The sequence below is a fragment of the Polypterus senegalus genome, chromosome 3, assembly GCF_016835505.1.
Source record: "Polypterus senegalus isolate Bchr_013 chromosome 3, ASM1683550v1, whole genome shotgun sequence".
NCBI classification, from domain to species: Eukaryota; Metazoa; Chordata; class Cladistia; order Polypteriformes; family Polypteridae; genus Polypterus; species Polypterus senegalus.
In genome coordinates, this window is record NC_053156.1 from 101,734,699 (window position 1) to 101,761,944 (window position 27,246).

General features: G+C 36.7%; 1 protein-coding gene across 3 annotated transcripts in view; it reads right to left on the reverse strand.

The window, feature by feature from the left end:
- Nucleotides 1-27,246, reverse strand: part of dlgap2a (discs, large (Drosophila) homolog-associated protein 2a) — a 1,338,703-nt gene that overhangs the window by 145,354 nt on the left and 1,166,103 nt on the right. The window lies entirely within an intron of this gene.

Here is a 27,246-nt window from a genome sequence, read left to right on the forward strand (position 1 = left end):
AAGCCACAACTGATCTTTATTTAATAAGTGGGTCTCCTGTGAAAATACTATTTTAGCATTTAGACCTGTTAGGTGAGAGAATACTTTCTTTCTCTTTAATTCATGATTCAGCCCTTTAACATTCCAGCTCAAAAAAATAACTGTTTGGTCATGAATATATTTCTTCTGAACTTTTGTTGTCATTTTGTAGTCTTACCTTAAAATAAGATAGCCTTGGCCTATTATACAGATTAAAAGGATAGATTAGGTATAGATCTAGCCTGCTCTCTTTCTCTCCCCCCTCTTAAACCCCCACCCTCCCTTTTTGCCTCCCCACGTGATGCTAGAACCCACTTCACACAGTCCCAATCCTCTGACATACCCAGAGACAGAACACATCCAAAGCAAAACAAGCCCCCCACACAGCGGCATTTTAGGGTTAAAAATAGAGATATCTATTACCAATATAGTCTAAATACTATATGCATAAAATGTAATCATTAACAAACTGTGCACTTAGAATATATTTAATCTTCAGCAATCTTAGTGTATTAAGATAATCCACCCGGATAATAAACCTGGGGAATGGTGTTATAAGGATTAAAAGGATAGATTAGAAATAGATTGCTCTCCCCCCCTTCCCTCCGACAACCCATTTTGCCTCCCCGCGTCAGGCTAGACCACACTTCACAAAGTCCCAGTCCTTTAAAGACAGAAAACGTCCAAAACAAAACACGCGCCGAGGATTAAAATAGAGATATATATTGACAATACAGTCCAAATACTATAAGCATAAAATATAATCTTGAGCCATCTTGACAGAGTAAACCAAGGGAATGATGTTAAACAGAAACCCTGGACAATCATAGTAAACCCGAATACAGAAAACCAAGGGTATGATGTTAAACAGCCTCTATAAAAAAGAAGGTACATATACATACAAATACACATATACGCATATAATTGTAAATAAAACATAAGCAAGAAGTGGCCAATAAGTAAATAGGATGTGCAATTATGGTACCAGTATCATTGCAAGTGGATCCACCAGCCGGCAAGATCTTCCTTGCCATGCTAGGACAGAATGCAACCCACGAATGTATTTCAAAAAAGTGTCAGGATCAGTTATTTTAGCTCTTTTTAGCTTCCTCCATATAAATAAAAATGTAGAGTTTGCCTTGAATGTCCACTTTCAGTTTGGCAGGATACAAGAGGCTGTATATGATCTTGGCTTTCCATAAACACTGTTCAATTTTTTAAAATGCTTCATGTTTGACAGCCATTGAAGGTGAAAAATCTGGGAAAATATGAATGTGGTTATTTTCAAATATAACCTCACAGTTCTGTCTGAGGTGTAACATTATATGCTATTTAAATTGTAATTTTTCAAAAAGCAAAATGAGAGTCCTAGGTTTAGAGGTATTTGATCCCCGTATGCTGTAAGCTACTGCTATCTCAGTGTCTGATTTGAAGTCCTCTCCAATTATTTTAGAGAATAGTTCAGCTACGAATTTCTCTGGGTTTGGAATTTCATGAAATCTCATGGAGAGATTCTAATATTATTCCTTCTGCATCCATTGTCCAGTGCAGCTAGTCTGCCTCCAGTGCTTTGCATTTGGAATTTGTGGATGTTGCTTTTCTGTCAGCGGTAGATTCCAGTTGTTCAGCTGTTTCAATATGAGTTGTGAAAGTTTGCTTAATGTCTTCTCAAACTTAGATGCATTTTCCTACATTTGTTCCTCATTTTTTTCTAGCATACCTTTAAAGGTTGCCTCAAAGTAATTATTTAAACATTCTTCTTGGTCTTTAATATCCTGAAGTAGCTTCTCGTTTGTCTTGTATATGTCCTTCATTTCTTTCCTTATATCATTTATTTATTTCTTTAAATCATTCTTGAGCTCCTTTATGCCTTGAGCGGTGGCCAGTGCTGCAGTCATTACCTTCAGCTTGGACAGATCGCTTTGGTCTTCTTCGTGCTCAACTGATGAAATGGCAAGCCAAGTTGTAGTCGATGTTTCCGGCTAGTGAGGAGTGGTTGACAACGCAGAAGGTAAGGCCATTTTCAGTTTCAATGAATCTTCTGGAATCGACAAACTACCCTGGCCCGTCTGAAAGGCTGCACCTTGAGCTTGGACTTGATGCCTGTCTAGGCTTAGATGAAGCTTTAGCTGTTTTTTCCGTTTCTTTCTGAACCCATGTTTATATATGCTTGCATATACTGTAATTGAACCTCCTCAGGATGAGTAAATACAGGATACCTCAGGATGATAAAAGAAAAGAGAAAAATAACACCACTGCTAACGGAGTTCTGCTTCAGATTTCCATCTCCCTTAACAGAAGAGATTTCATTTGGTGTCATTTTTGATTCCTCTCCTTCTTATTCCACCCACATAAATTAAAAAAAAACTTTCTTACTTTCACCTCCACAACATATCCTGTGTTCGCTCATTCCTCTCCTTTTCTAATGCTGAGAAAATTGTCCATGTTTTCATCACATCCCTACTGGCAGGTGCCACTTTTAATCTTATATCTCGGCTCCAGCTGATTCAAAACTCTGCTGCAAGAGTCCTAACACAAACCAACAGCAGTAAACACATAACACTGAAAACATAACACCCATCCTGCTTTGTATCTATTATCATCCAAAGCTTTAAACGGCCTCTCACCAGCCCACATCAGTGACCATCACCATCACTATGCTTCTGTTCGCCCAATAAGGGCCTCTTATTCAGGCATTCTTGTTTTGCCCCATACAACCTGCATTCTATGGGTGACAAGGCCGGTAGCTCTATAGTGCCCAGACTTTAGAATGACCTCACTAAATTAATCAGGTCAGCTGACTCAATTCATTCTTATAAAAAACAACTTAAAACTCATCTGTTCAGGAAGACATTTAACTTAACCTGACATTCTGCCCCCTCTTTAAGTCATCATCTTGTCCAGATGCTCAGTATAATTTGTTTGTGCGTTATATCATAAACAATGTTATCTGCTAGGCTTTTCTTTTAGTATTGAATTTAGTATTTCACTCTGGTTTATTGTCTTTTATTCTGTTTAATGCTCTGTTTATCCTTTATAAGTTTTAGTGTTCTATTCGGGAAACATTTTTATCCGATGTTACATATACTTGCTGTTTCTTTCTGAAACTCTGTGAAGCACCATGAGCATGGGAAAGGTGCTATATAAATAAAATGTATTATTATTATCCATAGCGTGTTCATAAGGATAACTCATGAACACTTGGAAATCCCATCAGTGTTTTTATCTCGCACCTCCTGACTACCCAGTATGAACGTGCCTAGTTATGCAAAAAAACAATCTTTATGGGTTTGCCATATTTTGGCCCCATAGGCCCATACAACCTTTATTTTTAGGTAATTTTTGGACCATATTTTGTGCAGGAAATTACACCCTTATAATAAAGAATAAATCAATAGATGACATTAGCAAAAATGATCAGAAGGACTTCAAGTTATGTGTGCCACATTAACCAATGCCCCAGAGGTTCCTCCCATAATGAAATATGGGGGATCCAATTTACTCCTTTTCATAGAATGTCGAAAAAATGGGCCAGGGTAATGTTGGCATGTGGAGTGTCATTTTATGCTCTTTCTAGGTTGCTGATTAAAAATATGATATCATTTTTAATATTTGATTCTTTACTGGTGGTTCATCCTTCTAAGAGTCTTAGAAGAGAAAAAATTACAAATTTCAAACATAAGCATTCAGGAAATCATGTTAGACTATTTCAAGGTCAGTGATTACAAATATGTTAGTTTTGATCCTTGATCTAGCCCATTATGGATCTCTAACAAAGCTGGAATATTTAGACTTTAGACATTTAAACTGAAGCACATACTTTAATACTTCAAATATTTGATGAAACTATTCTTGTATATTATGTACTTCTACCTGAAGAAGCAAATCATTACATTTCATTACATTTGTAAGTCATCCCAAATTAGAATGACTTACACCAATTTAGACTTTTTTTAAATACATTTTTGATACTCAAATTATTAGTTTCAAAACTTGCAAAATATAACTTAATTCATTAGCAAAAAGCTTGTCATCCCTGCAGGACACCCTTTATTTTAAGCCCCATTCCTGTGATAGTCTTCACTCCTTTTCAGACCTGCTTTGGATTGTTGTCATTAAACCACCTGTTTATATTTTCCCCCTCTATCATTTTATTTTGTTTATGTATTTCTTACTCCTTTGCTGCAAAACCTGTATTTCCTCTACCTAATTTTCCAGGAGGGCATGCTACTTTCCAAAAGTGTTTTAATGTTTTGTGGTCCATGGCTAACTTATTGGGTACGCTTTGGTAGTTTTCTCCATAATGATCACTGAACCACAGAAGTTCATATACTTACTGACAGCTTAAGTAACCTTATTAAATGACTGTGAGGATATAAGCACATGCCAGATTTATCAGGAGAAATAAACATGTAGCTCTGCCAGGCTAAGTATCCTATTTTTGAGTTTCTGTTTGTATTTTGGTGATAAGTTAATTTCAGTAAGTTAGATGTACACAGAGATGCTCTGCAATAGAATCTGCTAAGCACCAAAGATATTCCTGTAACATTTGCCCTATGTGTTGTCCCTTCTAGTATTAATATTGACATACCACTGGTCGTATAACATTACTGATTCCAGTCCATATAAACTGAAATCGACCACCACAAATTGTGTAAGCTAGGTGATTTAGTTTTCTGGTTTTGCACAGCCTCACAGATTGTTTCAGCTACACGTTGAACATATGGCCGTGGCAGAACATAAACAGCTGTAACAAAGATTTGATTAAAGTCATGCAACAGATAAAATGGACAACATCCAACACTTAGTAGTTCAATATTCTGGGAGCAGATGTGTATTCTGAGTGTGAAATTATTGCACAATCATCTATTTATGCATAGACAGAGAGCACTACCCATCTTAACAAAGATACAATTAGGTCCATAAATATTTGGACAGAGACAGCTTTTTTCTAATTTTGGTTCTGTACATTACCACAATAAATTTTAAATGAAACAATTCAGATGCAGCTGAAGTGCAGACTTTCAGCGTTAATTCAGTGGGTTGAACAAAAAGATTGCATAAAAATGTAAGGCAACTAAAGCATTTTTTGAATACAATCCCTTCATTTCAGGGGCTCAAAAATAATTGGACAATTGACTCAGAGGCTATTTCATGGGCAGGTGTGGGTAAGTCCCTCGTTATGTCATTATCAATTAAGCAGATAAAAGGCCTGGAGTTGATTTGAGGTGTGGTGCTTGCATGTGGAAGATTTTGCTGTGAACAGACAACATGCGGTCAAAGGAACTCTCTATGCAGGTGAAAGAAGCCATCCTTAAGCTGCAAAAACAGAAAAAACCCATCTGAGAAATTGCTACAATATTACGAGTGGCAAAATCTACAGTTTGGTACATCCTGAGAAAGAAAGCAAGCACTGGTGAACTCAGCAATGCAAAAAGACCTGGACATCCACGGAAGACAACAGTGGTGGATGATCGCAGAATCATTTCCATGGTGAAGAGAAACCCCTTCACAACAGCCAACCGAGTGAACAACACTCTCCAGGGGGTAGGCGTATCGATATCTAAGTCTACGATAAAAAGAAGACTGCATGAACGTAAATACAGAGGGTGCACTGCAAGGTGCAAGCCACTCATAAGCCTCAAGAATAGAAAGGCTAGATTGGACTTTGCTAAAGAACATCTAAAAAGCCAGCACAGTTCTGGAAAAACATTCTTTGGACAGATGAAGCCAAGATCAACCTCTACCAGAATGATGGCAAGAAAAAAGTATGGAGAAGGAGTGGAACAGCTCATTATCCAAAGCATACCACATCATCTGTAAAACACGGTGGAGGCAGTGTGATGGCTTGGGCGTGCATGGCTGCCAGTGGCACTGGGACACTAGTGTTTATTGATTATGTGACACAGGACAGAAGCAGCCAAATGAATTCTGAGGTGTTCAGAGACATACTGTCTGCTTAAATCCAGCTAAATGCAGTCAAATGATTGGGCGGCGTTTCATGATACAGATGGACAATGACCCAAAACATAGAGCCAAAGCAACCCAGGAGTTTATTAAAGCAAAGAAATGGAAAATTCTTGAATGGCCAAATCAGTCTCCTGATCTTAACCCAATTGAGCATGCATTTCACTTGTTGAAGACTAAACTTCGGACAGAAAGGCCCACAAACAAACAGCAACTAATTTGAAGTAGTTTGTTACAGCTAAAACAAACTTATTTGCAGCTGGTCTCACAGAAAAGTTTTACCATAACAAAATAAATAAGAAAAGTTTTACAAATATTAAACATTATATTTAATGAAATGACTATATGAGTCATTAAAAAAACAAAAAAAAAATGATTTAAAAGAAACAAACAGAAAAGCACACAGAGATGCACCATGATATTTGTCGAGAGACAATGATAGTTAAATGTGTGTAAACATGTAATGTCACAACTATCCATTATGTACTCCCTTCAACAGCATGCATTTGTCTACTATCTGAAGGTCTTGGGAACTAGTACATCTTTATGCATGTGTCAAGAGCCAACTTTGGGTGGGGTGCTAGTTCATTTGCCAGGCATATTCATATATACAGTGGGATGCAAAAGTTTGGGCAACCTTGTAAATAGTCATTATTTTCCTGTATAAATCGTTGGTTGTTACGATAAAAAATGTCAGTTAAATATATCATATAGGAGACACACACAGTGATATTTGAGAAGTGAAATGAAGTTTATTGGATTTACAGAAAGTGTGCAATAATTGTTCAAACAAAATCAGGCAGGTGCATAAATTTGGGCACCGTTGTCATTTTATTGATTCCAAAACTTTTAGAACTAATTATTGGAACTCAAATTGGCTTGGTAAGCTCAGTGACCCCTGACCTACATACACAGGTGAATCCTATAATGAGAAAGAGTATTTAAGGGGGTCAATTGTAAGTTTCCCTCCTCCTTTAATTTTCTCTGAAGAGTAGCAACATGGGGGTCACAAAACAACTCTCAAATGACCTGAAGACAAAGATTGTTCACCATCATGGTTTAGGGGAAGGATACAGAAAGCTGTCCCAGAGATTTAAGCTGTCTGTTTCCACAGTTAGGAACATATTGAGGAAATGGAAGACCACAGGCTCAGTTCAAGTTAAGGCTCAAAGTGGCAGACCAAGAAAGATTTCAGATAGACAGAAGCGACGAATGGTGAGAAGAGTCAACCCACAGACCAGCACCAAAGACCTGCAACATCATCTTGCAGCAGATGGAGTCACTGTGCATCGTTCAACCATTGGCACTTTACACAAGGAGATGCTGTATGCGAGAGTGATGCAGAGGAAGCCTTTTCTCCGCCCACAGCACAAACAGAGCCGCTTGAGGTATGCTCAAGCACATTTGGACAAGCCAGCTTCATTTTGGAATAAGGTGCTGTGGACTGATGAAACTAAAATTGAGTTATTTGGGCATAACAAGGGGCTTATGCATGGAGGAAAAAGAACACAGCATTCCAAGAAAAACACCTGCTACCTACAGTAAAATATGGTGGTGGTTCCATCATGCTGTGGGGCTGTGTGGCCAGTGCAGGGACTGGGAATCTTGTCAAAGTTGAGGGACGCATGGATTCCACTCAGTATCAGCAGATTCTGGAGACCAATGTCCAGGAATCAGTGACAAAGCTGAAGCTGCGCGGGCTGGATCTTTCAACAAGACAACGACCCGAAACGCTGCTCAAAATCCACTAAGGCATTCATGCAGAGGAACAAGTACAACGTTCTGGAATGGCCATCTCAGTCCCCAGACCTGAATATAATTGAAAATCTGTGGTGTGAGTTAAAGAGAGCTGTCCATGCTCGGAAGTCATCAAACCTGAATGAACCAGAGATGTTTTGTAAAGAGGAATGGTCCAAAATACCTTCAACCACAATCCAGACTCTCATTGGAACCTACAGGAAGTGTTTAGAGGCTGTAATTTCTGCAAAAGGCGGATCTACTAAATATTGATTTCATTTCTTTTTTGTGGTGCCCAAATTTATGCACCTGCCTGATTTTGTTTGAACAATTATTGCACACTTTCTGTAAATCCAATAAACTTCATTTCACTTCTCAAATATCACTGTGTGTGTCTCCTATATGATATATTTAACTGACATTTTTTATCGTAACAACCAACGATTTATACAGGAAAATAATGACTATTAACAAGGTTGCCCAAACTTTTGCTTCCCACTGTATATATATATATTATGAGGGGCCTTTCAGGAAAAAAAGATTGGTTCATAAATATACATTGGTTTAGATACATTGGTTGAGATATATATAAATTGGTTTGCATAGATCCATTCTGATATATATATATACATTGGTTGAGATCCATCCGTTCAGATATATACATTGGTTTGGAAACATCCGTTCAAATATATAAATTGGTTGAGTTATTGACATTTTTTATCGTAACAACCAACGATTTATACAGGAAAATAATGACTATTAACAAGGTTGCCCAAACTTTTGCATCCCACTGTATACATGCCGATATTTCTGCTAGGGAAAATTTTGAGTTGCTAATTAAATATAATTCACTTATCTTCAGCATGTGACAGAAAACTGGACTACCCAGAGAAAAAACCTTGGCAGACACCAGGAGAGTGTGAAAATAATACATAAACAGTGTCCTAGTCCAGATTTTATACCACGATTCTGGAGCTGTTAGGCAGCCTAACTAAATCAGCAAAATTCCTCTTTTGAGATACACGCCTGCATGCAAAATAATGTGCATAATTTAATAAAGAAATGATTTCATGTTTGTTATAGTACAATTAACAATTACAATTTTACAACAACAATTTATTTGTGGGCAATGTTTTTTGACAGTTCCACAAGCTGGATTCTTTAAGAAGACAAAAAAAATCAATCTCCTGCTCAAAAACAAAAAAATATCTTAGTAGGGAAAAAAATAATTGAAGAAATCTTGGGACAGGCAATTCAGAGAGAGATCTCTTTTCAGGTAGATTAGGCATACAATGGATGTCAAAAAATGGGGTAAATAAAACACACATAACAGAACACAAGTAATCCTCTTCACAGAGCTGGATGGCCAATCTATCATTGCTACCTGATTTTATGGAATATACTGCATGTTAAAATCAATTCAAAATAAGAAATGTAATTTTTCAAAAATCCTTTAAGTATCAACTCAACTTTTATTGTCATTCATCCACATACATAGTATATGGTTGAACAAAATCTCATTCCTTACAGTCCCCTGTGCACAGGAAAAACAACATACAATCAACATACATCATAACATTCCCAAAACCAATGCAACAATACAATCTAACAAAACAAAAGATGCTGGAATAAACAGCTTGAACAATGCTCAATATCCATAGTAAAGTACAGAGTATAAAGTGGCAGTACATAATTGGGGGAATGTTATAGGGATATGGTACTGGGTGATACGTACGAGATCTGAAATCTGACAGCTTGGGGAAAGATGCTGTTATTGGACCTGGCTACTTCTGGTCCTAATGTTGCAGAATTTTCTACCTGACAGGAGGAGGTCAAACAATATGTGACGGATGGGAGATGTCTTTCACAATGGCAAGAGCTCAATGTAGACAGTGTGTATGAAAAACTGTCCTGGATCAAGGATAGAGAGAACCCTATGATCCTATCAGCTGTCCTCACTACGTGCTGCAGAATCTTGTGCTCATGGGCATTGCTGTTTCCAAACCACGCAGTGATACAGTTTTTTAGGACAATCTCCACAGTTTCTCTGTAAAAAGGTTTAAGAATGGGTTGTGGCAAGCTGATTCGCTTTAGTCTCTGCAGAAAATAATGGCATTGCAATGCCTTTTTGACAAGAGATTTGGTGTTAATTCTCCAAGAGGGGTCATCAGAAATATACATACCAAGAAACTGTTTGCTACTGACTCTCTCCACAGCAGAGCCATTGATGAGCGGTCAGGAATTGACAAGCATCTTTTTTTTTCTTATCAACATTTAGAGAAAAATAATTTGTACTGCACCACCTCAACAGATGTTCAACCTCCTCTCTGTAGGATGTGTCACGATTGTTACTGGTGAGACCCACTATGGTTGTATCACCAAACTAGACAATGATATTGAACTCAGACATGGCAGTGTAGTCATGGGTGAGCAGCATGAACAATAGTGGGCTCAGCACACAGCCTTTGGGGGCACCTGTGCTCAGCCTGATGATGTTTGATGTTCTAATACCAAAGCTTTGGTTTCTCTATGAAAATGTCTAGAATCCAATTACACAGTGGAGTGTCAAGGCACAGCAGAGAGAATTTCCTTAGCAACTGCTGGGGAATTGACGTGTTGAATGCTGAGTTGAAATAAACAAACAGTTTTCTAAAATACATATCACTGATGTTCAGGTGAGACAGTACAGCGTGCAAGGTATAGGAGATGGTGTCATTATTGGAGCGGTTCATACAGTAATCAGCTGGACTTGGTCCAGAGAGGTGGGAAGGATGGAGTTGATGTGTCTTTTGACCAACCGCTCGAAGCACTTCATCATCATAAGAGTCAGTGCTACAGGGCTGTAGTCATTAAGAATGTCACCATTGACTTTTTCGGCACTGAAATGATAGTGGTCTTTTTGAAGCTTATGTGAACCACAGCCTGGCTCAGAGACATTTTCTAGATGTGTGTAACAACATCAGCCAGGAATGTTGTCTGATCCTGCAGCTTTCCATGAATTGACTCAGGAAAACATCCTCATTACACTGCGAGCATCCAGACGGAGCGCCTGTCACTCAGGGGAGGTCATGGACTTATACGCCTTAGTGTTATTTTGAGTCTCGAAACGTAGAAGTTATTAAGCATGTCAAGGAGGTAAGTATCAGTGCTCTTCACCTAACAATTACAAACCAGTGGCATTTAAGTCCTTCATCATTAACTTCTATGAGAGTCTGGTCCTGGTCTATATGTGCTTTCTTGTGAAAGACCACTTAGACCCACTGCATTTTGCCTATTAGAAAAAGATTGGAGTGGAAGATGCAATTATCTTTCTTCTCCAGAAGTCTTATTTCCGTCTGCAGAAAACTGACAGCACTGAGATGAATAGGATTTTGTTTTTTATTTCTCTAGTGCTTTCAGTACCATCAAGCTATCCCAGTTAAAGGGTAAGATCAGAGACATGTTGGTTGATAAGCCAATGGTGTCCTGGGTAATGGACTACCTGTCTGTGTCAAGAAATGCTACTGGAGCTCCTTCATACCCTCTTTAACCAAATCAGAAGTTGTCTTCTATTTTGTAATTCTTGTGTGTACTTGAGGGAGGATGTTGTTGTTGGTTATAATTTATTATTTTATTATAAACTTTTTTATTATAATTTTTCTTGAACTTCTATTTATTGTCATACACGTGAGAGTAGGAGGACGTTGTATGGGGTGCCCCAAGGGCATTCAGGATCTCACTCTAAATATTAGGAGATTTGTTTTCAATCCTATTTTTTGTAAAAATTGATCTATCTGTATGGAATAATTACAATACAATAAATAAAATTAAAAAAAAATATATTAGCAGATTAAGCATTCTCAATTACATTTGGAGGAAAAAAATACAGTATTCTTACAGGAATGTAGACTATTAGTTGCAGTATCTTAATTCAGAAACTGGCTGCTAGAGGTGCAGCATGATCATTGTAATAAGATGACTCATGTACAGTATTTGAAAATATTTGGATCAGGCACTGACAATGATGACAAAATATGCTATTTCCTTGCAGAAATTGTTGGGAGAAGGATTGCTCTATATTCTTTCTACTTCTCAACTCCATACCAGCCTTTATAGCAAATATAATCAAACAAATTAAGCATTTTTAAATCCACAAAGCTTAACAAAATATCCACATTAAGAAGAAAATCCTTTTATTATTCATGAAAATATTAACACATTTACAGCATCCTTAGGTTTATTTGGCTGTAAGAAAGTAATTCTCCAAGAGTTCATAATGTTTTTTTCTCTTCTAAATAATATATACATCTTTCAAACAAAAACGAGGTCAAAGATCATTTCATTGTACAGGGAAACGTGTTTCCTTACTGTGCACATGGCAATAAGCTTTGAACTTGATGGTCTTTCTAATACAGCTCATAATTGTAAAAAAAAATCCTATATTCCTTCAAACGCGCGACTTACTGCAAAACTCCCGTTGTGATCTAGTTACCTTTCCAATTTATATTGACTAAAGAAGGGATTTAAAAAAAAAATGTTTGGGGAGGGTATGGGCTGGATGTGGAATTGGAAGAGGATTTTTTTCTCACAATTGAAGTGCGTTTGTCTTCTCTGTCAATCTATCATTGCTATTCCAAAGAAGGAAAATGTGGAAAGGCACTTTCAAACTGTTAATAAAAAACTACGAAACTGACTTCCTTCCGAAAAGCAATCTGAGAAAGAGAAAGGAGAGGGAACAAAAATCGCAGTTAATCAGACAGCCGTCATTTTTCACTCCGCTGAATTCAAAAGCTCCTTGACTGCATTATTCGGCTCTACATATTAATGCGAGTCAGCCAATTCTTAATTCTCTTAATTATTAAATCCAAATACTGTAGTGACCATAAATGTATTGAATTGTTATTGTGCCATAAAGGTTATTCAGTTATGCAAGGTACGACAACATACATTTTATGTATAAAGTATACTCAGTATGTATATATATATATATATATATATATATATATATATATATATATATATATATATAAAGCATTTTTAATGTAGGTAGATCATTTCGACCTGGTCATTTTAAAAGTAGCTTGCAAGCTGAAAAAGTGTGGACACCCCTGCTTTAGATAATCTCCTTTCAAAAATACACTAGTGCTGATGGTGCTGCTGCTGAAAAATTTGGGTGGGAAGACTATCTTCAATGTTCTTCCATGTTTGTTTTCACGTCTATAACCACTTTTGTGTCAGTTTATATGATTGACAGACCACTTTATTCCCTGCTTACATTTGTTTCATGTCTGGTTCTCTCTGCGTGTGTTTGTTTGTTAGGGAACAGCCAATATCCGACACAGCTCAGGAGCTGACTATTATTTTTTTTTTAGAAAAACAAACATTTTGGATTTATTTTAGTAATTTGCTCCTTGTTGTATTATCAGTCAATTAGCTTAACTACAAAGTTTTACTATGTCATTTGTTTATAATCGTGTTATAAATTAATTAACACTTTAAAAGACAGAAAAGCATTAAATGTAGGATACATACTGAGTTTGTCTTCTTTCATTCTTTCAAAACCTCTTTGCTACTATTTACCTGGTCACCTGAAGTGGATTGATATTAACAGTATATGAAAATAGTTTGAAATCTTTGGAAAAAGCCAAAATCAACTGTAAAAAAACTGTCTAGTATACATTATGCATGAGACATTTCATTAATATAGCTTAGAAAATGGAGGGTAGTTATTAAGAGTACAAATAAAAAAATGTATGGCAATTTTATATAATTTAATATGTAGGTGCAAATTAGAAAGAGAAAGATTTGTCATTCTGCACTCTTCTGTTAAGCTAAACAGATTAAAAAATTGAATCAAACATTTACTGTGGCAGATATTCTTTACTAGAGATATACAGTATGTAAAACAGCAGTAAAGTTGTTAAAAATTTACTTAGACATTCAGGTTTAGCAAACCCAACACATTTTAATAAAATGTACATGATACTTAATATATTTAACTTTTGCTTTATTTTAGAATGTAGCCCTCTTTTAGACAATGAAAAACTATACCTTATTACATTTTGCTTTAGCTTAGGAGCTTCTTTCTCAAATTTTCTGTCTTTAAAGAAATCCAAGGGCCTCACTGTAACTGCAGTAAAAGCAAACATAATGATTCCACATGCCTATTTTAACCATTAGATAAGTAAAAATAAAAATGAACTGTGAATGTGCTCAATATAAAATAAAGTGCTTTAGGCATTCATGTTTTTTTATATAAATGTCTTTACTACTGGGGGGGTGGGGAATCACACCTTTTATAAATTTGGGCATATGACAACAGTGTCAGTGTACCATATTTCATCCTGCTGCATGACATATAATCTAAAGGTAAGTTGTGGTGTGCTGTACGGATGATGGCATAGTGTAAAAGAACCAGTACCTAAATAACCGAAATGGGCACATCAGTTTCATTAAAACCGATAAAAAATGACTTCCAGCAGGAACTGGCGTTCAGTCAGCTTTCATTTCATGAAATAACAGCCATAATAGTTTTTTTTCTGAACAAGTGTGTGAAGGTAATCTCAACAGACAGCCCAAGGACAATGCAAGTCTTTTTTACTTGTGCAGCATAATACATTGTTATCAGTTTAAATCATGACTGTCACAAGCTGTAGCAGTTTTTCTATTCCTTTTTCACTACCCCTTGTGTCTTTCTTCAGCCACATTCTTTGCATCGAAATCCATCCATTTGACAGTGATATGAATTCTGATGTATCCCTTAAATGTTGGGTTTTTTTTATTTAAATTTAAGCACAATTCTACTTGCAAGAGGTTCTACTAAAATGATCATTTTCTTCAAATACCCTAAATGGACATTAATTAATGAGAATTAAAGCAGTGGTTCAAATATGATATCAGTGTTTAACATGACAGAGCACAATAACTGCTATCAACCTTTGTAACATTCTAGGGCATACTGAGTACACTGAGTCTTCTTTCTATTCTTCATTATCCCAGAAATTTTATATTGTTCACACTAAGTAACTAACTAAAATAAAAAAAATCACACCTTCAATAATTTTTAAAACTGATTAAATACTCAGAGCCATAAAGTTTAAATTTAAATTGATAAAAAAAACAAATTTCTCTGAATCTAGTGGACGACATGATGACATCAGGATGGCTATTGTGACACAATGGACTTACTTGACCCCCTCAAAAGTACAATACCTAAGAAACTTAATGGATGTCTTTAGCCAAAGAATTCAGTTTCATATCATTTATGTTTATTCTTATTAGTCCAGCCATGCTATACAATAATTAATGCATTACTATAGACACCCATACAGTATCTAACATCATGTGGTATTTCATATTCTAATAAACCCCAGTTAGCTGACAGGTGGATAATATCTTGACCGAAAAAGAGAGCAAAAGATTGCAAAGTCTGAGCATTCCATTGATCTCTTGTGGAGAGTTGTGTTTTCTAAACAAGCTTGTTCAAGGTCTGTTATGTTCATGCATATCCTTCAAGTAATGGTGAAAAAATCAAGCTTTATAAGACAAACCTGCATTAACACAGTATAAAACGTAAACAACAAGGGATCTAGTTATTCTTTATTATAATACTTTTATGAGTATTGCAAATCGAACAATGAGAATCGAACAATGTTCAACACATCGCATGTTTAACATCAGTGCCAATCAATTAATTGTGAGAAAACCATGTTAAAGATTTCCAAGCTAATGTTCTCACAAGGAACACATATATGTACGTAGTGCCAATAATATTTAATCCACATTTTAATATTTTGTAAAATATTATAATACAAAATGTTTAAATCTCAATTATTGGTTCAGATGGCAGCTCTCCTTGATAGTGACTTTTAATCATGTGTCCAACAATAACTTATTATTAACAATATTGATCTCCCTTTCCATGTTTACTCTAGTAATTCAAGACTGGCAAAAGGATCATAGTACCTGACACTTGCATATTTTTCTACTGACTTAAAGAGTAGTACTTTTCTCTTCTTCAAAATGCACCATCCTTGCTCATAAACTGATTATGCATTTCAAAAATGCTTAATTTATTAATGAAATGGCCCTTATAGCTTTAGTAATGTGGCTCAAACTCCTCACCAGAGGATCATATAAGTGGAAATCTATATAGGTATACCTATGATGACAAATAATATACACCACACATGAAATGAAGAAGTCCCAAAGAGGAATGTTAGAATTAACAGACTTCTCTCAAACCTTCATAAGGTACATTCATAAGAATCCTCCTCTGACTGTGTTTGACCAATAGGCCAACAAAATACTGAATAGCTGATTCACTCACATCATTCACATTACGAATATACAGGGAAGCTGGATAAAATTTTAACATAACACATGTTTAGGATGGAAGGTTCTAATATTATTACAGAAACTAACACTACAGATGGATTCAAATCTATTCAATTACTGTCAAGAATAAGCATCTGTATTAATTGTCCTGACATTCCCAGTCCTCTAAGACAAAGCTACACCGCGAGGTGTGGCAGAAAAGTAATGAGACTGGCAACACTGCAAGCGATCTGGCAATGCTGCGCTGTTGTCCTTGATAGAGCACGTGTATCAGTACCCTCCCATAACTCAGTGCGAGTTTCAACTCCTTCCGTTAATTACGTGATTTTTGTGACTGCTATTAGCGAAGTTGTGTTTTTGGTTGTGCGTCACGCAAAATGGAACAGCGGAATTTGGAGCAACGTTGCACCATTAAACGGAAAGTGTGATGTTTGAAAAGTTTAAACAAGCCTATGGGGAACATTCTTTATCCCGAGCTCAAGTTTTTCGCTGGCACAAATCATTTTTGGAAGGCAGAAAACACGTTGAAGATGAACACCGTTCAGGAAGGACTTCAACTTCGAAAACCAATGAAAACATCGAACGTGTGAACACTCTTGTGAGATCAGACCGTCGTTTAACATTAAGAATTTTGAGTGACCAATTAAATTTGAACTGATTTACCGTTTATCAAATTTTGACTGAACATTTGCACATGCGAAAGGTCTGTGCCAAAATGGTGCCGAAAAACTGCCCTCTCCATAACAGAATTTTTGACCTCAAAAGGCATTTCTGTGGTTCCCCAGCCCCCTTATTCACCTGACCTCAGTCCGTGTGACTTTTTCCTTTTTCCTAAACTGAAAAATGTCCTCAAAGGATGTCATTTCGGGACTTTAGAAAACATCCAAAAGAGTGTAACGAACATGCTGAAGACCATACCGGTTGAAGACTTCCAGCGCTGCTACCAACAGTGGGAACAACGTCTCCATCGTTGTGCAGCTGCCCAAGGGAACTACTTTGAAGGGGATAACATTGATGTTTGAAAAAAATAAAAACTTTGGTAAATAAAAAATCAGTCTCATTACTTTTCTGCACCTCGTATACAGTATATATAATCCACTGCATCCACTGAACAGTGTCATCTCCAGGCAGAGGAGTAGCTTCAGTGACAGACTTTTGTCACTGTCCTGCTCCACTGACAGACTGAGGAGATCATTCCTCCCCCACACTATGCGACTCTTCAATTCCACCCGGGGGAGTAAATGCTAACATTAATTTTATTTTAATTTTTTTCATTTTTGTTACTATTTATTTTTAATATTGTTTCTTTGTATCAGTATACTGCTGCTGGATTATGTGAATTTCCCCTTGGGATTAATAAAGTATCTATCTATCTATCTATCTATCTATCTATCTATCTATCTATCTATCTATCTATCTATCTATCTATCTAGTATAGTGCATCCAGTGGTGGTATTAACACCAGATGCAGGGAAAGCATTTGAAAGTTATAATGATAATACTATTTTTCAGCACTATTTAGGTTCACATTCTGCGATAAAAAACAATTACAGTACTTTTGTATTGAATTCTTGAAGATTCAATGTACAGCTAGTACAAACTTTGGTGTTTATACTCTTAACACATGACACAAGACAAGGATGTCCTCTGCCACCTCACCACTGATCTGAAACAGCCCCTGTTTGCACAACAGTGGGCATCTGAGTGAATCACCATAAAATTGTAAAGTAAGGTTCCTCTATATGCAGACAGCATTTTTCTCTCTAACCTAAGAAAAGCTACTTTGTATTAAGAACATGTGAAGAAGTGTTTGATGGGATGTCAGGAACAAAGAGATATGGTGGTGGAACAGCGAGGAGCAGGATGTGATAAAGGCCAAGAAGGAGGCAAAGAAGAAATGGTACCAATCAGGGAAGGAGGTAATCAGATAAATTTATAGGCAGACAAACAAGGAGTCAAAGAAGGAAGCGGCAAGAACCACGTTACAAGCTTTGGAGGTGCTTGAAAAATTGGAGACAAAAGGGGCCTGCAGAATAATTTTTAGAATAGTGAACACTAGGAACAAGGCTGGAAAGAATTTTAATAAGATAAAGCAGATGAAATATTAGCAAGGAGTTAGCATAGCAAATCAAGAAGAGATGGAAGAGGAACTTTGAAAAGTTGTTGAATGAAGAAAATGCAAGAGTAGTATTTGGGGATGGAGGCCAAAATGAGGATTATTAGCAAGAATATGGTAAGGAGGAAGTAAACAAGGCACTGAAAAGAATGAAAACTGGAAAAGCAACATGACCAATACCAGCAGGAGTGTGGAAGAATTTAGAAGAAGAGGGAGTAGATGTGCTGTAGGATCTAATGCAGAGGATAAAGCTGATGTCACACACAATGAAGATTTGGGAAAGGGTTATAGTGAAAGAGTTAGGGAAGAGACCATCGTAGGGAAGGAGCAGTTTGGTTTTCTTTTCACTGAGACAGCTCATAGAGGAGAATAAAAAAAAGAATGATTTGCATAAGGTGTTTATTGATTTGGAGAAGCCTTATGAGAGAGTACCATGTCAAGAGGTCTGGAAGTGCACGAGAGAGAAAGCAGTACCAGAGAAGTACTGTATGTGAAGATTTTTCAGGATATGTATGAGGGAGTGAGGACTCAGGTTAAAACCAACATTGGGGTAACAGACAAGATCCCATTAGAGTAGGTCTGTACCAGTGATCTTCTTTAAGTCCTTACCTCTTTGATCTGGTCATGGATGTGTTGAGTCATGGGTTAAAAGAAAGATCCCCCGGTGCATGCTTTTCAATGATGACAATATGTTGTGAAGAATCAGAAAAGAGGAAGTTGGAAGAATGGAGAAGGGCTTTGAAAGATAGAGGGTTGAAGATAAATAGAAGACAGAATATATGATATTTAGTTTAAGTCAGCCTGCAGCGAGAGCAACTGAAATGAGTGGATACATTTAAATAACTAGGATAAGTGGTAGCCAGAGGTGGAAAACTAGATGCAGAGATAACACATAGAGTGCAGTGTGGGTGGTTACTGAATGAAGGTATCAGGAGCATTGTGTGATGGAAGAATTAGGGTGAATTTATAAGGTTTTTAAAACAGTGGTAAGACCAGCATTTATATAGAGAGCTGAGATATGCACAGTAAAGGAAGCACAGGAGAAGAAGTAAGATGTGGTAGAAAAGAGAAAATTGAGATGGATATGTGGAAAATCAGAAAATGAGACAATCAGAAGTACAGTACAATGAAAGTGGGAGAGAAATCTAACAAAGTTCTGGAAAGTAGGTTGAAGTGTTATGATCGTATGATGAGGAAAGACATGTATGTGGGCAAAAGAATGAAAGGAATAGAAGTACAGAGGAAGAGAAAATGAGGGTGATCAAAGCAAAGGTCAAAGGATAAAATAAATGAAGATCTGATTAAAAAGAGCTTGACTGGCAAGGAAGTTCTGGACCGAGCTGTTTGGATGAGGTTGATCAAAAACATCAACCTCACATAGAAGTGGGAAAAGATGAAGCAGCAAATACTACTCTCAAACTCAAACGCTTGTCTTCATCTTGTGCACCTAAAAATGGAAGAAAGCAATGAAAAAAATGTTGGTGGAAGCTAACTCTCCAAAGAATTCTTTCTTCCTCAATTTGTACTAGGTATGGATTAACACAATTTAAAATTGTACATGGTAAAAATTGCACAAAATTATTCTTTCCTATTTGTACATATGAATGGAAGCTTAAAATGAACAATGCCAAGAAATCTAAGGTCTATTAATGGGCCAGTAGTCTTTTCTACTGAAAAAAAAAACCTATTAAGCATAGTTCATAAGGTATTTTCAGAAAGATAAGCAATAATGGCCCAGTTCAGAGCATAAATGATTATTTGATGGGTTAAAGTAAACAGTAAAGTAAATAGTAAACATTTTAACAACTAAATATAAAGATTGAATACTGTATAAAAGGCCATGTCTGCTAACAAATTAAACAACAGAACATTAAGCAAAATGAACACATAAATTACTGTGTAAATTAATTTAGAGCTATTCTTCTTTACAGAGCAAAAACAGCAAGAAAAAATACTAAGACAACAAGAAAATCTGTGCAATCTGTGCAAACTGGCATATTTACTTAACATATTCTTGACACAGGCAAATGCAAGGGCACTTTGTATGAATAGCAGCACAAGCTGTCGCTAGCATGAGGTTGTGAAGTTAACAGGTGAAGGAGAGGGGAAAATGTGGCAGGCACATAAAGTAACAAAACACAAAGGAAAGTCACAATTTGAAACACAGGACAGGAGAAGAAAGAATAGGTCTACTTGGTTACTGTTAGATCAAATCACTCAAATAATCTATTGACAGAACTGATGGAAAGAGCAGTGGAATCTATAACCCTTTAATTGAGCTCATCACTGGACAGTTAAACTGATGAAGACATCAAGGAAAATGAAGATGAAGAAGAAACATGCTAATTACTTTATAATAAAAGAGTTGTTTCAGAGAGGTACATCCATCCATCCATTTTCCAACCCGCTGAATCCGAACACTGGGTCACAGGAGCCAATCCCAGCCAACACAGGGCAGGGTGCCAACCCACCGCAGGACACACACAAGCACACCCTAGGGCCAATTTAGAATCGCTAATCCACCTAACCTGCATGTCTGGACTGTGGGGGGAAACCCACGCAGACACGGGGAGAACATGCAAACTCCACGCAGGGAGGACACGGGAAGCGAACCCAGGTCTCCTAACTGCGAGGCAGCAGCGCTACCACTGCGCCACCGTGCTGCCCCAGAGAGGTACATATTGGTCAAAATGATGCAAAGTAACACTGATCTGAATAAAGCATGTACTTTCAAAATAAAGCTGCAGTGGAAGAAGTAACTCAGTGTACAGAGCAAAAAGTTTAGGAACCTGCCGTGAAAACTGAATTTGAAAAGCAGCCACATTGAGAATACCAAAAAGAAGATCAAAATGGTTTGACAAATCAAAAGGAGGCAATTATACTTAAGAAGCATGACACATTTCTAGCATAACTGCAAAACTAAGCATTGAGGATGATGTAAATGACATAAATTTTCTAATTGGGAAGCTTTTGTAGTTTAGACAGTTTAGAGGTTAAATGAAATGAGATCTCAAACGCCCTAAGGATTATATGGAGTGAAATAAACACAATTAGCTCTAAATTGGAAAACATAAAAAACAAATTATTTCACACTGAAAAGCTTAAAGAAATGGAAACTGAGACAAGAAAGTCACTATCATAGAAATATCTAAGCTGACTATGCAACTCAGAGAATTTGAGAATTACTGAGAACCCAGGGTGAACACAAGATGAAAATCCCATTAATCCCACTAACTAATCCCAGCAACCCCATTCAAAAATGGGTGCATTTTCCTTATTATTTTTAAACGGCTTTGGTTGCTTGTAATAATGTCAGCCTATGCTATTCACCACTCAACGTTCTAATAAGTTTTTGAAATCAAATCAAAGGATGTAATATTTTACTTTAAATTAGAAAAAAAAATTAACTTCAAAATGAACAATTCAAATTTATTTACAATCTGGAAAGCGGAGGGCAAACCCGTTGAAATGGATAGGATCCGGCAGTAAGAATTTACATGCTGCAGTTCGGTCTGGCTGTTAATCTATCACAATGAAATTGCAAGACATAATGCTGCTAAAGTGCCACAGATTTTTAGGTAATACATAATGATAAAAGTAATTAGCATGTTTATTATCTGTTACAGAAGTGCCCTAAAGTTTCACTTTAATTTTTAACTATTTAATTTTCTGCTTTTCTGCCATTTACTTTAATTACCTTTTCTGAATACATTTTTACAACCTAACAGCTCAGCATTATTATGGTATTATTATATTACACATTTAGTTATATTAATTTGTGTAACCTAATTTTAGCAGAGGAGAATAGAAAATGACATTTAAATGTTTATGAGTGAAGGTCAAGCATGGATTCCTTATGAATGCAGTGTACTATAGTGTATTATTTTTTAAATCTAAGCTCTACCCCATTAGCTAATTAACTTATATTCCTTATTTTTTTTGCTCTTTTTTAATTTTTTCAGTCATTATTTTTATTGTAAGTCTACTCTAGGATGTTTGCACATTAAAAAGGCCAAAAAGATATGTTTTAGTGTTACATTTGTTGACTATAAATCAAGAGAACATATGATCACATTTCAAAATGCACAAGAAAGATTAAATCTGGGATGATTTTTGCAATTCTGATCACCTAACTATAAAAAGTATACAGTACCACCAATACAATCTGTGCAGACTCAAGCAACCATGTCTAAAGGATATATCTAAAGGATATGTCCAACAGTCTATGGAATTAAACTTGTTTAAAGAGAAGGCTGCACTTAGACCTAATCCAGGCTTTCAAAATTAAAATGGATCCATCAGAATTCTTTGAGTAAAATTGTGAACCACATATTTGAGGACACTGGTGGAAAATAAAGGGAAGGGCATATAAGATGGAAGTCAGGAAGCACTTTTTCTCACAAAGAGAAGAATGAATCTGGAACAAACTACCGGTCACAGGTTGAAGCAGAAATCTTGACAAAATTTAAAAAGTATCTATATGAGATAACATACAGTTGTGACCTAACCAAGAATGTGTAATGGACTAAGTAGTCTCTATTTTTCAAACTTCCTTTGTTTCTTATTGTTCCACAATGTCTGTGAAGCTGATAACACAGCATTCAGATTTAATGCCCTTGAGATTCTATATGTTTAGAAGAAAGTGAATTTGGATTACATGAGTTATTAAATAGGACAGAAAGGTGTTGCAGGGATTAGTGTTCCTGCCTCAGACATGCAGTATCCCAGATTTAAATACTGCACCTGATCACTAGTTTGCACATTCAACCTATGTCTGATTGAGATTTCTTCAAGATGCTAGAATTTTCCTTCCAAATACATTAAGACTTGAAAAATAAGGTTAACCGATGATTCCAAATTGTTTAAATGTGAGTATGATTGTGTAAAGTATTGTGTATTTTTGTGCAATGGACTGAGGTCCCATCAAGGGCAGTTTCTTTCTTTATGCCCAAAAATGCCAAGGTAGGCTATGGTCCCCTGTGTCCCTGAATTTGATTACGAAGGTTGGAGAATGGTATGATTGATTAAAATGTTAAAATAAATTATTTTTCACAGTCAAAAGCATTACATGTCAGAAGTTGATAACTTTTACATAAGCTTATTTATTGTAATTTTTAATAGCAATAAGAGGTATAATATCCATCCATCCATTATCCAACCCGATGTATCCTAACTACAGGGTCACAGGGGTCTGCTGGAGACAATCCCAGCCAACACTGACTGAAGACAGGATAAAAAGAGGTCAGAGTAGTGAGTGGAGCCCACACCCTGGCTGATAAGTATTGCAGTCCCCAGGTCAGTACTGCCACAAGGCTGCAGATAGATGGAGCGGTGGGTATATATATTACATACCTTTCTTACTGGATCTATTGCATGAAATTGACATATCAACCCCAAAGGCTATGAAGAATTTGTACTTTGTTTATACCACATCATTAGGAGTGTGAAGAAACCTATGAAATAGGGAGTATAGAGAGTTCCTGAGATGGTTAAGCTGAACTTCAAGCAATGCTTGTACCCAAGGATGGTGCACCATCCTCTACTTTTCTCTCTCCTTCTCACCTACGCACAAAACCACTCGGTCTCTGCATTTTAGAACAATATCTACCTGATTATGTTTTCTGTATTCTTTCATTATTATTATTATGCTTCTTTGAATATTCTTCTTATCTTCATTATTGTTGATCTTATTCTTATCGTTCTTCATGTTATTATCTTTGTGTTGAAGCTTTAGCACTAATTAGACTTACAGTTTGCGTCCAGGATTGTTATTAAGTCATGACATCATTCATTATCAGACGTGGCCTCCTAATCCTTGCTTGCTCTAGGTTTAGCATGCTTCGTAAATATTTCTTATTTCCTACTCTGATGTAGGGCAAATTCTTATCCTGTTGTGATTTTCAGTACATTTCCTAGGAGTAATTCTGAAACACTTCATCTATATTACTAAATGAAGGTTGTATATATGCATGGATGCCAGAGGCCAGAAGCAAGCCCTGAACAATACAACCGCCGCCCAAATGCGAACGTGCACAATACAACCGCCACCCGAACGCACACAATACAACTGTCGCCCGAACGCGAACACGCACAACACCGCTTATTAAACAATCTTCGTTTAGTAATGTAGATCTCCAAGCCGGGATCCGCCATCATGGTCACTTCAGCACGTGAATCCACCGCCGTCACCATCAGGGAACTAGGTGGCGCCTCAGCACCCCAGAGTCAAATCCAGCGGCTTCCCAGAGTCAGTAGGTGGCGCCCAAACAACACAACACAACCTGTAAAGTAAACCTGAGGTAAAACGTGCACGCCAACAAGTTGCCATGGTGACATATTTAAACTTGAAGTAGTAGTAACTACTGACAGTGTCAGCAGTCAGCTACTCCACCGTGCCAGCAATCAGTGTTCTCCACTCCACAGTGCCAGCAGGTACTCCACTACACAGTGCCAGCAGTCAGTGTGTTCTAATCCACTGTGCCAGCAGTCAGTGTGTTCTAATCCACTGTGCCAGCAGTCAGTGTGTTCTAATCCACTGTGCCAGCAGTCAGTGTGTTCTAATCCACTGTGCCAGCAGTCAGTGTGGCAGCTGTCAGCGTGGCTTATTTGAATCACATTAGGGTAATTCAGTGTTAAAAATAAGTTCAATTATGATTCCTAACAGCAAACGACTTCTAGCTAACGACACAGCCACAGAAAAACAAAAACGAGACAGCATGGATAAAAACAATGAACGAAGGCGCCTACAACACACTTCTAAAACACCAGAAGCAAAAGAGGCACGGCTCCAAAAAGAAAGAGCTCAGGTATCGGATAGGCATGCAAACGAGACAACAGTACAATGACAGAAGCGTTTAGAAGGCTTTCAATTTTAGTTTTAATAAATTGGTTAATTTTAGTACAAATATATTTATTTAATTAAATGAAAACTTTCCCAGGACGCTCCCACCCTCCATGATTTTTCATCCCTCCAAAGATCGGAGGAAACAGAAAGTGATTGCCATTCCTGAATTTGCACTTCTTTACAGAATCGGAGGTTTACTGGTAAATACAGACTTTAAAGATGGTGTTATTGCCTTCATAGTGATCTTGTATGAATCACATTCAGAAGTCTGCAAAGCAGAAAGTCATTGAATCACAGTTTTCTTCTTTAGTTACTTTGCAAAATACCCAGTTAAATTTCCTTTAAATAATTTTAAGGTAAACATACACAGAACTTCACATTGAAAGTGTATAATATTCTCAAGTATCATTTACGTTTATTGAATGTAACCTGAAAAATCAGTTGAGTAAGTCTGCAATATAATACTACATAATCACTGATAATAAAAGTCACAAAAATATTCAGAATGTTTAGTTAATAATCATTTCTCTCAATTTCCCTATGAAGATTAAACACACTTTTATGGTCCAGAATTAAAGGTAGTGTACATTTGGGATAAGAACTGATTTGAAGAATTTGGTTTACATATTTATAGCTTTGGGCTTAATTGATATAGCCTGATTTTCAAATTTTGTGCCCATTGTTTTATTTCTGTCTACTAGTACGCCAACCAGATGTTGCAGTTCAACTACCTTTTATTACGAAGGTGTGAAGAAACATTTTAATTCCACCCATATGTACCCCCTAAATATTTTGAGCCTTGTATACAGTTTGTACAAAAGGGTGATTTGTTGAACTAATGTGCAGCTTATTTTAAAACAGATTTTCTTCTGTTTTCTAATGCATGAACTTGATTTTCAAAATTAGATTCCTGAAAAATTTCAATTAAATAAAACAAATAGAGCTTACAAAAATCGGTACCCTCTATTGTGATGGCCCATCATACCTTCTAACTTCTAGATCACCAATGATCTAATTGAGTTTCTCTATTTTTATGAAGAAACATGCCAAGATGTTATAGACCAGTAAATCTCAGCTAGCTGTCTTCATCAATACAGATTTTGTGGCATACCTCTCACTTCTATTGTCTACAGAAAGTCATTTAATTGAAGCTATTTGAGGACTGACTCAGTAAGGTAAAGGGTCTGCATATCAGATAATGCTACCTGGAAACCTGCTTTTTCCATATCCATATCCAAGGGTAGGTGATCATACTTACACACATTTTAATCATTACTAGGCTAAACATATATAAATAAACAACAGAGATGGTGTAAAGATGAGAATGGTCTTAAATCATCTTAAATATCTTAAAATTTGTATCATTAATAAATTGTTTTTTGGCATGAAGACTACATTTTACTGTCACTGAATGTGAAATTATTTCTTATAGTTACCCACTTTCAAAATCTCAATCATATTTCATTTCAAGATCATAAGGAATCAGTGAAAGTCCCAGGAGCATGACATATGAGTCAGGAGCCAGCTGTAGATGGGATGTTGCTCCATTGCCAAGCACAGTCACTCAAATGCCCATAGCCACTCATGTTTGTCACATTCAGATTCCAAATGTTTGGGATGTGGGAGAAAAAAGTGAGTGGTATATTGACAGAGTTTGCAATCCTTAAACAGGGTTCAGGTTCAGATTCTTATCTCGTCTCCTGGATCAGATAGGTAAAGTGAAAACCACTGGTGCCACTGTGATATTCAGTTAAATTCATTCATGCATTTTAAAATTCACTTATAAGAGTACAGGAGCTTGAAGAACCAGAGGCTATCCAGGTACAACTGGGTGGCACTTTAGCCAAAGCACACTCATGCACATACCCACACCTATTTGCACTTGGTCAATTCAGAGTTGCCAATCAACCTAAAGCACATGTCTTTAGCATGTGGGAAAAATCTGCAATACTCAGAGAAAACACATACAGACAAAGGAAGAATAGACCATGATTTGAACCCAGGATTCTGGTGCTGTGAAATTGCAATGCTAACCAATGTGCCACCATGCCACATTTGAATAAGATTTGGCTTTAAGTAAATTCTACTTTCTCTCCTTAATCTCCTTTGAACATTTAAAGACTACTGCCAAACCAAGCAGTAAACTATACCTTGTATCCTCACTAAAGAAAGGTATATAGTCATTACAACAACATGACAGTCATTGTCAGTTAGAGGATCGAAAATCATTGTAATGTGATGTTAAGTC